The following is an 11,919-nucleotide window of genomic DNA, read 5'->3' on the forward strand; positions in this document are numbered from 1 at the left end:
TGATGCTCAACACGTTTGGTTGATTAGATACACTTAAATTATATGGTTTGAAATATTTTTCTACTTGAAAGTTAAATATAGCCTTTTACAATTAAGAGATCAAACCTTGATTGGGGGAGAATCATAATTAGTTAAAATTGTTAATGGAAGTGATTGTAATTAAAATTATAAGCATAAAATTAATTGAATAAATTGTGGTTATTAATACAAACTAAGTAAAAGGTTCAAAAGCATAAAGCTTGATTCAAGATCAAAGAACATATATCATAACTTTTAAACCAAAAGACCCAAATCTAATCATGTTATCATAATAATCATTAATAATGTTTGCTTAAGGGATATGAATTAGAATAGCTCTGTTATAACGTAACAAAAATACTTTATTACTTTTATGTTATAACTAAAGCTAGCTAGGGAACTAATTGATTTTATTATTTAATTTTAAAATAAAATAAAAATATTTTATTTTTATTTAGTAACAAAAAAAAGTTATAAAATATTTTGCCTAACAAATAAATTCCAGCAATTCTTTATTTACTAAATTCATAATCGAGAGTGAGTGATGGAGTGTTTGTGATCCGTGGCGAAGCTAGAAATTTTTTATAAGGGGGCCAAATAAAATCTTGTAAATCAAAATTTGAATACAATCAATAATAGGCTTTCGTAATCCAGGATCTGAAGGAAGATTTTCTAAATCGAAATTTCATGTGCCTCCTCTTTGAGCCATGATATTCAGAATCCACCATATTGTCTTCATTTTTTATTGTTTGAGACATTTATAATTCTATTGTTGTTTTTTTCTTGAAATACTGCTCCATAAAATCTCTACATAAATAAGAATAAAAAATTAAAGTCCATTGTATTGAAATATCTCAAGACAAAATTCCTATACTTAAATTTCAATTAACCCAAATCCAACACAAGATCAAAGAATAATTAGAAAGGTGTGAAAGAATCTAATGATGAGAACCCTAAAATCTAAATAATGAAAAGAACCTTGTTCTTAACCCTAATTGAAGACAAAGATGAGAGATAATGAGAGATAGTGTACCGAATCCCGGAGGGTGGAGCTCGATGGAGATGACTGATGAGTGATGAGGGCTAGTAATCACGGTGAAGATGAGAAACAAATGCCCAAAGATTCCTATGGATGAGATGAGAGCATGATTAATTGAAGATGAGAACCTTATTCTTAACCCTAATTGAAGACAAAAATGAGGGAGATAGCGTACCAAATCCCGGAGGCCGGACCGCTGGAGCTTGGTGGTGATGACTGATGAGGGTGAGAAATCAAGATAAAGGTGAGAAGCAAATCCCCAAAGATTCCTATGGATGAGACGAAAGCATGACTTCGTTGGCTTTCTCTTCCAAAGACTCTCAAAGAGAAAAGTAAAGGGTAACTGATAAGTATTTATGTTTTGTGACTTGTGAGGATGAACATGTAAATATAATTTTATAATAGCATATATATAATTATATATTTTATAGGGGTGAAAATACAAATAATCCTATCATAACTTATAATAAATAAAAATAGAAGGAGGGCAAATGAAATATTAAAAAAATATATTATATAATATGATAAAAAAAACTTTAAATGAAAATAATTTTTTTCAAAACTAAAAGGGGGCAATTACCCCCTTCTCGTATAGGTGGCTCCGCCCCTGTTTGTGATTTTGGAGATAAGTAGAATTTGAGATTCATTGGTGAGTGAATATTTGTGAATCTTAACAATATGACAGTAAAATTAATTTGGCTGCTTTGGTAAAGCGTGAGTGAAGTCAGTGACTGGTTCTTCTGACCAATGGCACACTACTATATTATTAACATTATTTTTTTTAATTGATACTTGATTATTTTAATTGAGGATTTGGAATATTGATTATATTAATTCTAGGATCTAAATTACTTCATAGACACAAACATATCTTTCCTTTTACACTAGCTAATTCTAAGCATCTAAACTTAAATGATAGGAGCAATTCCCTATCTTTCCTTTTTGTGTACATACTTCAAGTTTATTTAATGGCTTTGTGGACCCCTGATGTGGTCTCTGCAAGTGCACGGGTTGCACAAAAGTAGTAAACTGATAACCCGGGAGGGGGTAGGGTTGTCGAACCACAAGGACTAGACTTAAAGTACTAATTTATCTTCTGATGTTCAGTTAAAGATTGAAATAAGATCGAATTAAAAACTGACAATGAAGGAGAGAATGATGGTAGCGACTGGGGATTAGGATTGTGTTTTCAACAACAAAAGAGCAATGCCCCGGGATGATTCATATGAGTTATAGCAAGCTGACTTGATTCTAAAGGTTACCAGGTACATTCTATGGTTCCAGTGTGTGCTCAAAAGCAATGTTGCATCTATGGTTCACAAATTCACCAAGTTTTGCTAAGATAACTAGATTACCTAAGCAACTGTGCAATTCAAACCATCAAGTTATGCAAATACAAGATTAAGAAAGAAGACCTGACTCCCTTCTTCTCAAGATAATATTCCTTGCTGAGCTTCGTATGCTTAACCCCACTTCTCTTGTGCCTCCAACTCTTCCTTGATCACCTTAGAAGATGTGGTGAAGCCTAATCTTCGCCCTCCTCAAAGTCCTTCTGGTGGAGAGTAGAATCAACCAACAAAGATAAGAGAAAACCCTAGAAACTGGAGTTAAAAAGGGCAGTCTTCGAGCTCGACACGACCTAAGCACGATCGTGCTTAAACCATGTGTTTCCATGGAATGGTTTTGAGTGAATTGGCCAAGTGTTCACCTAGAATTTCCAGTGGGAGGAAGCGCGGTCATGCTTGGATCGTGCTTCACTTGAGCATGATCATGCTAGGAGCATCCAATGTGTGCTTCCGTAGTTGCGTAGAAAATAACTCCACCATGAGATTTCCAGGGGACTGACACGATCATGCTCTAACCGTGTTCACCTTGGTGACACTCCCCTGCAAGCTTTTTCACTTGATCAACATGAGGCTGGGCTATTCAGGGGGACAGAGTACGATTGTGCTCTGCCCGTGCTGAGTTTGAATACTTAGACATTTCTTCAATTTTCACTCGATTGGTAACCATATTCACTCCTAATTGCTTCGAGCTCCTCAATTCCTGCATCATTAACAAACATACCCAGAATAACACCTAATGTATATAAAAATGTGCTAAAAGATAAGCATAAGCATGAATTGAGGGTATTAAAACATGATATGAATTGCACTCATCAACCCACACCGCAGTTAATGTGAAGCCAATTTTTTTTTCTTTTCCCTTCCCTGCTTTGCCATCCCATGAAGCCTTGAATTCTTTTCTCTTGTGTCTGCAACCTAACCCAATTCCAGTACTCTGTTAGCCATGCCTCCTTTCTCATGTGGCCACACCATGCCACAGTAGGGAGATATCAAAGATCTGGGATTCAAAAGAGGCCAAGCTTCCCTCTTTTTGGATCCTTGTGTAGCCTTGGGAGGATGGTGTGTGTGTGTGTGTGTGTGTGTGAGAGAGAAGGCTAATCCTATTTTGCATTGTTGGGAGTTTGGAGGAAGTTCAAGGGTGGTGCTGGCTTAATTCTTACAATTAATCAAGTAAGCAAGCTCCTCTCTTTGATTTGATCTTAGTCTTGATCTCCTATTCCTTTCTTGTTTTGATTCTCTATATATGAGATGGTTTAGGAACTAAAGGTACCTATGAAATGCAAGTGCACGTGACGATCAAGTAATATAGTGTGCTAAAAGGCAAAGTTATCAATCCACGAGAAATTAGAGAATACTAGGACTAATTCACAGCTTGTCAATTAGCCTAAACTAAGCTGTAGGTATCAAATCTAAAGCAAAATCTAAGAACTAAATCTGAAATAGACTCACGATAAGTCAAGCATATAAGAAGGGTGTTTGGGCATAAATTTCCTATAGGGTTTGATTAGGTTGAAGACAAGGTCACACTTGATTTTTGCAATACAGTTGAACCAAGAGAGTTCCTGAATTATATTGTCCCCTATCTTAATGTGAACTATAACTGATACAAACTACCCGATGACTGCATTATACTCAATGAACTCTATCTAGAGAAGATATGGATTCAATTAGTAGCCAATCTTTCTCTTGAGTCTATTGACCTTAATCCCATACAAAGTTAGATTAGAATTGTTAGGCAATATCACAAAAATTAAATAACATCATGAAAGGCATGCGGAAGCAAAATAAATTTGTGATATGTATAATTGTTGTAATGAACACCATAATTTAATTAAAAGACCTAGAAAATTACCTCTTAATGTTTGAAAGCCTTTCGTTTGATGTGCCGAATTTTTCTTTCGGATTGTCATAGATCTCCTAGTGCCAAACGAAAGTCCCACGTATCTAGATCACATGCCGAAATAAAGAGACAATCTCCTCTTCTTCTCCAAATAGCTGCTAGGGTTAGAGAGGAAGAGAGAGCTTGGGGATTTTCTCACTAGAGAATTAATTGATTGATTCTATGGTTAGAGAGGAGTCATATTTATAGAGACTTCATAAAACATGATAAACATTATTCAATTATGATTTCTATTCATAATATGAACCTTCATAATATGATAAACACCATTCAATTATGAAGTCCTATTTAAAATATGAACCTTCATAATATGATAAATATTAACATAAAAGTTCTATTAGAAATATGAGTCCTGATGTAACTAAAACCACTTTTGTCTTTGTGTCCTTATAATTTTGATTATCTATTCGACTTCATCTAATTTAAATCAAAATTTAAACTTAAGACAAAAACCCTAGACTAATTTATAATTTCACTCATCCCATGAAATAAAATTTTAAATTGACAATTTTATCATAATCCTAATATGAATATCTTCTTAATAATTGTTGATAGGGACGCAAGTGTACGTGCCGATCGCATAATAAAGTGTGCGTAAAAGCAGAGTGTCGGTGCACTGGAAAGAAAGTAAATACTAGTAGTAACCCTAAACTTAAAAAATAGGCTAAGTGATCGAATGTTGTGTGTGTGAACAAAAGCAAACAAAGATAAAAAAAAATATGGAAAATAATAGGAGAGAAGTCAAGGAAGAAAGCGATGTCTGGGCATAGCATCCATCTAGGGTTATAAAGTGTAGGATAAAGGTTATTTAAGCATGCAATCCTATTTGAACCGAGAGGTTTCAAGAATTATACTAGACCTCGATTTCTCAGGTGAATAGTAATTAAATAGGTGTAGAGATGATACAAATATCCACATAATTGCATTAACACTCTATGAAACCTTACTATGAGCTAATGAAAATCTTTTAAGTAGGTAATCTCCCCATAGAGAGAGATTATTTCTAATCTGAATACAGAGTAGAGACGCGATTTCTCCTAAAATCCACTCCACATGATTGCAAAGAGCACCGAGATTATCACTAACCCATTCAGCAGGATTATGAAAGACGAAGCCTCCAAAATACCCTAACCAAAGATGTACTGATAAGTGCTTAAATGAATGTATTTTATTATTATTATTCATATCACTTTGCATGTAATTATTGGATATATGATTGAATTGGTGCTTAATTAGCTTCTATTTCATATTCAGGCTAAAATGAGGACATATTGATCAAGAGGAATAAGTTTGAGGCGATTTGAGCTAATTTTGGAATAAGAAGAGAGCTTTTATAGTGACTTACGGGCGAGCTTACTAGTGCTATTACAGGCTTTTGCTGTGGAAGTGCACTGGTCATGCTACTGTAGAATATCACTATTTATAGCACTGTTACGGGCAAGTTATGGCTTTAAGCCCCAACCTAAGAACCTTACGGCATTGTTACCACCGTAGCCACATGCCGTAAGGATTACTGCAGCAGTGCAATGTTCATGGTTATGATAGTAAAACACTATTGATTGGCACTATTATGGGCTAGTTACGGCTATAAGCTCCAACTAGAGAACCTTATGAGTAACTGTTACGGATGACAAGATCCCCTTGCGTATATCCCGCAAGTGCACGGGTTTGTCGAAGTAATAATCCCGGATGAGCGGGTATCGAATCCACAGGGAGTAGGGAATAAAAACACTTAATCCGCTTCTTAGCTATATGAAAGATCAGTAGTGATAAGTGTGACAATGATTCAATTCTCAAAAGTAAAAACAACAAGTAAGAGGGCACGAGTAAAGGAGGAGGTAAGGCAATCGATAAAGATGGGGTCCTCGGATAATGCTCCACCTAGGACAATCGTTTTAAGTGTAAGAACCCTCTATTATGCTTCCTAATCAATGCAATGGTGAGTCATGGAAATCCTTAAATACATAGTCCCAAATCTAAGGTCAACTATGCCTAACTCTATACATGTCCCGGAGGAGAGATTAGATAACCTCTCAACCTCGCACTCGAATAGAGTTGCAATGAGCTCTAGGGATTCCAAGTGATAAATACAGACCTAACCCTTTGGTCCAGGTGGAAGGTCCCTAACCACGATTAAGCCCTAGATACTATGATCACCTCAACGCTTCACTCCATTTCACGCGCAACTAAGCCGCAGCGGAGGGTCATCCCTTAGACTATTCACTCTATTATGGCCACAAAAAACTCGAGGAACGGAGGTAGAATCTATCACGCCGGAGGGGAAAGGGGACGCTCCTGTACCTCTCGACTCACCCTCTCAACCCTTTCCAACCTAGCTTTGTCTAACGCTCGTGGTGTGTCACTCACTCACAAGGTTACCAACAAGAACTCTCAACCCTAGTGTCACTCTAGGGGAAATGTTCATACAATCAATCATTCAAGGTTGGAACTCACAACAAACATCAATTAATTGAAAGCATAATAAAGAGTTTCAATGAAACAAATACATCATAGGGTTCACAAATACCCAAGTACCCACTAGGGGTTTAGCTCTCCATGGAGCTAATTACAATCAAAGAAATAGAATGTAAAAGCAATGAATCCATAGAGAAACCCCCTCGATAGTCATGTCGATGGTCTTGTGGAAAGTCCTCTACTCGTCGTCCAAGGATTCCCTTGTCCGGTATAGATACGCCTCGACGGAAGCTCCCCTACCAACCTTCTTCCAAAGGAATGACGATGTCGGAGCCGTAGAACCTCTCCAAAACCCTAGCCAATACCTCTCAAAACCCTAGCCGAAACCCTCGCTCAAGTTGGGGAAATGATGGAGAAAAGAATGCTGAAATCAGGGCTGAATCGGCTTTAAATAGGGCTGGAATCGGGAATCCACACGCCCCTGTGGAATTTCCACACGCCCTTGAGGATTCTATGAAACATTCATTTTCGGCCGGTTGTGAACAGTAACTGCTAACGTGTTTGATACAGTAACATGCCAAAAATACTCCCGAATCCAATTTTCATCGAGGTAACATAAACGGGCTCACGTTTATGCCGTGGATCGCTTTGCTTCTTCAATGACGGATAAGTTGATGGAAATCTTGTTCTATGTGCATAAGTCGGAGTGCTCGAGTGTGACTGCCCTTGTACCCCTCCAAATGGTTGTGAAAACTCAAATACGGGGAGGTTGGCATACACTCTAGGATCTCGCACCCGACTTATATCTTCGCGTTTGGACTTTAGCAAGATTTCCTCCAAAATTGGTGCATTGTGATCCACATTGGCTTCTTTTCTTCATAATCGGTTTCACAACCCTACCTGCATAAAAGTAACAAAAAAACACACTTATTAGTGTAAAAACCCGAGAAATGTAATGCTCAACATAAGGAAAGAACGCTTCGCATTCATATCGCACAAGCACTTATCAACGGACGTAAGGGTTACTGTAGTGGCTGTAAGAGCCCCTGAATCCTAAGTCATAAAAGCTAGAAATTAAAGCTTTTGGGGAGAGCTTCTTCTCTACTCTTTGGTCACCCTTTAGGCGGCGATTTGGGGGGTTTTTCCTTGGATATCTTGCCGGAGAAGGAAGAAAACAATAGGGAGAGATTAGGATCGAAAAGGTTTAAAGCTTCAATGGAGCAATTCGTGGATAGATCTTAGTAGTGATTTTGGGGAATCTTTGAAGAACTTCATCCATCCAAGGAGATTGGAGCTTTGAGGCAGTTTTGTTATCCCCTTTATGCATTTTAATTCATTTGCATTGGATTGTTGTTCTCCAATGATGGAGAACTTGTGGTATTTAGACCATTTTCCTACTTCCTTGCTTTGTTTTTGATTCATTCTTTGTGTGTATCTTTAGTGTGTGAGTCTTCTTAGTTGTCTTTTAGTGCTAGATTTTAAGTTGGCGTCAAGTGAAGGTATGAAAGGGTGGGAAAAATTCTTAAAAGTTAGCCTAAGGCCTTGTGGCCTCCCTTGGGGGCACAAGGGAACCCACAAAGCCTCTTTGGAAGCCTCATGGCCTCCCTATTACTTCTCTAGATTTCTCTAGATTTCCTCAAGAATGATGAGAGGCTCCTATTACTTCTTTTTGAATTAATCAATAGCCTAATCATTTACGGTCTTTCTTTAGTTCTTCTTATACAACACTATTAAACAATACAATTGGAGATGACGTTAAGCATACTTAGAAGGAGTTTGGAGTATGTGCTATAATCATCTTGATTATTAATTATGATAGGCGTTAAGTGTCAATCGTGTTCTAGGTTCGAACTGGGGGAATTCAAAGACCTAGTAGCCCCAATAAGCCATGGTGACTAGGTCTAAACCACTAGGAACTTAAGATGGAACCTCTTCCGCCTCAGCCTCCCAGGTTTGCTTTAAGTGAGGGAATCCCACAAGAAGAGACCAACCAGACCCTACACCTAAAGGACAATAAATTTATAATCCGGAAACCTAGCTCTGCCTTACCTCTTAGAACATGCATAGATTTATCATGGCATGGGTGCCATCAATATGGGGGCATATCCTTCTTATCCACATCAACATGTAATAATCAATTAAGAACATGCAAGCATTATGAAAACTAGAATAATTTATATTAATCAATCAAGATTGATAAATAATAACCGAGGGATCTGGACATACAATTCCCACTGAATTAGGTTCTTATGGATCATACAAAATAATATATCAAAGCACAATAGAACCACAAGACCAAATAAAGAATAAATAAGCGTTTAATGCATTCCTAGGCTAACTTCCTCCAATAGTTCTCCGAAGATGGGGATTAGAGGATCCTAAGATTGTCTGATGACGTGTCACACTCATGCCCCTCTGATGATGATCTTTGAAGATGCCCGTCATGTGTGATCTTCACGATGACGCTCATTGACATACTCTTGAAAAATCCAGAAAAATCCGTTGGATTATGGAAGAAACACCATCTCCCGCAGCTTAGATCTCCAGAAACCCGGCCATCTTAGGTTCTTCGGTAATAGAGTCTCCCCAAATTTAGAGAATACTGGGGTATTTGTAGTAATCAGCTTCGCCACGGCCTCACCATGGGCATTGTGATGCCTGTTGTGAGTAAGTTGTTGCTTGGTCTCCAAGTCACGTCCTGGTATAGTCTTTGGGCATTATGCGTCTTGATAACGACCGTTATAGACTTCACAACAACCATTATGGACTTTGCAACAGCCATTGTGAGGCCGTTATGGCTTCTATGTTGCTACCAATGAGCTCATACTACCACGGCTTGATCACGGTAGTGGTGAGTGTAGATAATGGGTGTTGTGTGTTGCCATAACGCCCGTTGTGAGTCATGGTGCAGCTTTGATTCAGCAACTTGCTTCATTTTGCTTCAAAACGTCCTTAAATTCACTTTTTTCTTCATAAAAAAAGAAGATCGTTGTAAACAAAAGAATAAAATTTCGTCCAAATGGGATGATAAACAAATACAATTTCATACTAGATGCAGTGTAAATGATATAGAAAATATGTTCAGTTTAGCACTTATCAAATATCGCCACAATTAGATGTTTGCTTGTCCTCAAGCAAATAAAACTGATCAAAATAGAATACATGATAAGTGTTTGATCTTAGGCAACTAAGTATGGAGTTTCAGTAGTACGAGGGGACAATTAAACACCAGGTAGCATGATTATTCCTCTACAAATAGTAGTCTACTCTACGATGAAAAGTAATTTCCCAAGCGTCGGTTTCCTTGTCTATTACCTTATAGTCTAGATTGTGTAGAGAAACGTTTTGGAGTTTTATTCAGTCTCACTCTTACACTTTTCATAATTTTTATGCTTGATTACCCTTTCTCTCTTTTCCTTTTTTTTTGACTTTTTTCATTTCACAATCAGTAGCTTTCACATTTCCCATGAGGCAGTTCTCTCCCCACTAGGGCATACACTTTGTATCCAACTCATTGGGAGCAACTACGCACTACAAAGGAGGTAGCTCTTCCTGCTGTACATATATCCTGACTTAGAGCAATAAAGTAAGTACTGATCATACCCCCATTATATAAAAAAATCACTCACTAGACACATATAAGGTGAAAGGTGAAGTTAGGAGGGACACAAGGTAGGGTAAAGACTCGCAGAGCAACCAAACTCTCGAGAGGGAACAAAATAATTACTAGTCTAGTGTATCATGTCCTTAGACCAAAGAAACTCCAACAGGCAGGTGCAATATCTTCAAGATCAACACTAACATGTGTATAAGATATAAGCACCCCTAAAAAAATGATAATAATTTCGAAAATAGATAGTATAGTAACACAGTATAGTATAGTACGCAATTCTCAATAACATGCAAAGAAAAGGCAAACCTACACTCCCTCCCCACACTTAAAAATGTACATTATCCCCAATGTACGCTTGTATGTATAAGCGCAATGATGTATAGTAAGAAATTAAATTAAAAGAGTGTATGGTTATTAGTACTCCCTTGATTTCTTAGTTTGGTCGACTAGGGCGATGAAGTTACCCTACTCTAAGCAACAAATTCTGCGGGTTAGAATAGCACCCGATCACCTTAAACCCTGATGAGACACATTTGGAGTAGTTAAATACATAGTAAATAAAAACTATATACTGCTATAAGATAGAATCCACTAATATCAGAAGGTACAAAAGCAGCAGGGCAAGTGCCCCTTGCTGTAATAAAATGTACAATGTACTAAAATATAAAAGTACAAAAGTGGTATCTAAAATCAAAAGGGTGGAGTTCGGCAGGGGAAGTCTAGCATGGTATACAATCGGTGAAGTACTGGTGGTGTCGGTGAACTGGGAGGAGACTCCTGCTCCATTGGAGTTGTAACGATGGGTGATGCATGAGCTGGAGCCAGGATCGGGGGAACTGCGGTGGCGGTGGTCTCTGAAAGAGACTCCTCATTGTCCGAAGACTCAGAGTCGGTCCCATGGACCACCCAGTACTGCACCCCATGGGTGTGTCCGGCTGCTTAATCATGTGCATGGCACGGAGCATGGTGACTCCGAGTGGCTGTATGCCTCCTACACGGCACATTCCTACGCAACGATCAATCAGACCAAGCCCCCGTGCAAGCCTGGTGATGTAAGGACAAGGGAATATGGTCGCTAGGCAAAGGTCCTATGATTGATGCCTCAACTTGTAGGTGAGCGCGTGACCGATGTGAACCAGCTCCCAAGCTACCATGCTCCATAGGAAATACAAATCTCAGAAGTTCACAACCCCCGTACTATCTCCTCGCCCAGCCAATGTCCAGGACAAGATGGCGTGGAGGTAGTAGAACACCGGGCATCCTAAGGCAGACGCTTTTGAGGTCTCATATGGCCCGAAGTGTCTGGATCCATACCTGATCTAGGAACAGATGGACCAGTGGGTTGACATGTAGCTCTGAGTATGATGTCATGCGGGTGTACTCCACATCTACCAACCCCATCCGGACTGCGAAGTCTATGTAGGACATCATATACTCCTCCCCGAATATCTGGAAACTGATTGTATCCTAATGTCTTAGGCTGATAATGGTATGGTCGAGCTAAAAGAGCTCATGACCTCCATCGTGAGCTCCCAGTATGTCAGCTCGTCGATGCCAAAGAATTGATCCCAACCATAAACTGAAAGAA

This window comes from Dioscorea cayenensis, chromosome 13 (assembly GCF_009730915.1).
Source record: "Dioscorea cayenensis subsp. rotundata cultivar TDr96_F1 chromosome 13, TDr96_F1_v2_PseudoChromosome.rev07_lg8_w22 25.fasta, whole genome shotgun sequence".
Lineage (NCBI taxonomy): Eukaryota > Viridiplantae > Streptophyta > Magnoliopsida > Dioscoreales > Dioscoreaceae > Dioscorea > Dioscorea cayenensis.